Source organism: Felis catus, chromosome D3 (assembly GCF_018350175.1).
Source record: "Felis catus isolate Fca126 chromosome D3, F.catus_Fca126_mat1.0, whole genome shotgun sequence".
Taxonomy (NCBI): domain Eukaryota; kingdom Metazoa; phylum Chordata; class Mammalia; order Carnivora; family Felidae; genus Felis; species Felis catus.
In genome coordinates, this window is record NC_058379.1 from 30,800,740 (window position 1) to 30,803,369 (window position 2,630).

General features: G+C 35.0%; 1 long non-coding RNA gene across 1 annotated transcript; it reads left to right on the top strand.

The window, feature by feature from the left end:
• Positions 1 to 692: 692 nt before the first annotated feature.
• On the top strand, positions 693 to 1,433 carry LOC109493046. The gene is made up of 2 exons (XR_002147063.3): positions 693 to 802; positions 1,145 to 1,433. It is a non-coding gene; the product is annotated as an uncharacterized LOC109493046 (long non-coding RNA).
• Positions 1,434 to 2,630: the final 1,197 nt, after the last annotated feature.

The window sequence follows — 2,630 nt, forward strand, 5'->3', positions numbered from 1 at the left end:
CCAGTTTGAGACTTTGAAAAAGACTACTAAGGCCCAGAAAGGAAAAGGCAAACACCTGAATTTTTTGGCAATGAAATACTTAGGTTCTATTCACTTATCTTTATCCTGGAGGTTCTTAAAATGATGCTTGTGGCCTTTCTCAAGATCTGCCTCACTCTGTCCAATGTTGTTTGTAATCCCTACCACCAGAAGGTCTTCAAGCATGTATAAGTTCCTGCAAGTTCAGAACTAACAGATGAGAACAATAGAATTCTCTTATATTTAAACTTAAGGATATGCCTGAGGTCTTCCTCTGAGCATGTTTGCCTGATTAGAAAAGTCCCCCATATCCTCTCCACCCATAAAGCCAGCAATAAGCCCTTTGCCTTCAACAAGACACTAAAATCAGATTGCAACCTAATATTCCTAAGTTCTCTACAAAGTATACCACAGAGTGTGGCAAATAGTTCTCTTCATTGCCAGAAGGTCCACTTCATATCTCCCTGGCTAGATAAAAATTGAAGAATATATGCTAAACCTTAGGCTGAGACCCTGGATTAATCATCACTTGACTTCTTTCAATTTCCAGATGTGAGTAGAATATTTGACATGATAACAGAAGTACTTGAAGTCTAGAATAAACTAAAGAATATGCCCAAATCAGAAATTCCATAAAGCCCATTATAGCATCATAGTAAGTGGCAGAAGAAATCCTGCTGGACTTCACATGCAGTGCAGATGGAGAGAGGAGAACTCCAGAGGAGACTATGGATACTCTCTTAAAACTGGGCTTTTAGGAGCACCTTTGGTCAAATTTCCCTTTGTAGGCTTGAAGTACTTTACTATTCATCATTTGATTAATATTTTTCTCCTTTAGAGAATTAAAAACACGTAGAACTAGAAAATTGTGTGCGGTAGCTGTTAAGCCTTTTCCAAGGACAAGTTCCATGTGTTGTATTCAATGGACATGTAATTCTTACCAAGTTCCCATAAGAAACCTGGCTGTGCCTAGAACTATGCTTGTTTTCTGTTCCATGATGCTATTATGAAACATAATGATGTAAGGTTGTGTACAGTTATAACTCACTACAGCCAACATTTCTGTCCCAGGGGAGATTATAAAAATGGTCAAATAACTTATTTTTATTTATCATTATTTTTACAGATGTCTGTTTCAGGTAAAACTTCTGTATCTACTCCTCCAAATGGAAAGGGGATATTGATCCAAGATCTGATGATGAGAAGGAGGAGGAGTGGAAGAAATGTCACTAGGCAGAGAGATAAAACAATAGCAGTATATGAATGGTGTTATTTTTTGTTTGGGGCATAGAATAAAAGGGCATAAAACAATGCATTTTCTTGTCTTTGAATGTTTTGGTTTTTGAAACCTCAGTCCCACTGTTTATTTTCAAAATGTTAGTTCTTGTCCAATAAAGCCACGTCTGATTTGCAAATGTTTTCAGAGACCATAAGTGCAAGAAACCATCAAAGAAGCAATAGTATAATAACAGAATTTCAGAGACAGCATCCAGAAGTTGTGCTGCAGAGAAAAGTGATCTCAAATGAAAAGATGCTTACATTTTCTTTCACCTGAGCTGTCTGATACTTTACACAAGATCAAGCATTTTGTAACATGGAAAAATGGTTGGAGGACTAGCACTTGACTAGCAACCATTGAGTCATCATTGCTTTATGTTAATTATTTTCACTGATAGAAACTATAGTAAGGTTTTATTTTTATTTGCTAGGGCTGTCATAACAAAGTTTTACAGCCTGGGTAGCTTAAATAACAGAAATTTATTGTGTCTCAGTTCTGGAGGCTGAAAGTGCAAGATGAAGGTGTTGGCAGGTTTGGTTTCTCTTGAGGCCTCTCTTCTTGGACTCAGATGGCTATCTTCTCGCTCTGTCATCACATAATCATTCTTAGTCTCTGTCGTTTGTGTTCTAATACTCTCTGCTTATAAGGACACCAGTCATATTGGATTAGAGCCTACCCATATGAACTCATTTTTTCCTTAATTATCTTTTTAAAGATGCTATCTTCAAATACAGTCACTTTGGTATACAATTTAACCCATAGCAGGTTTCCACCACCATGTTTTGAATGTTATAAGAAATAATGTTAATGACAGAGGAGGGGAAGAATAGAAGGGGCCAAACATAAAGATCAGATATGATTTTTTTCTAAAAAATAACCTGGGGATTTTACACAGAATAAATATGGATATCACAAATTAGACAAAATGTTCACTCAAACGTGTTTATTCAGAGGTAGTATATAATTTAAAAAGGAAAATATTATTTTAAAATTTTTAAGTATATTTTTATATATTTTATTTTTTATTTTATTTAAGTATTTTTATATATTCAATTTTTCAAAGTTTGTATTTAAATTACAGTTAGCTAATATACAGTTTAATATTAGTTTCAGGTGTACAATTTAGTGATTTAACAGTTACATAACAACAACTAGTGCTCATCACAAGTGCACTCCTTGATCCCCATCACCTATTTAACCCATTCCCCCTCCCACCTCTCCTCTGGTATCCATCAGTTTGTTCTCTATAGTTGTCTGTTTATCGGTTTGCTTCTCTTTTTTTTTTCTCTTTGCTCATTTGTTTTTTTTTAAATTCCACATATGAGTGAAATCA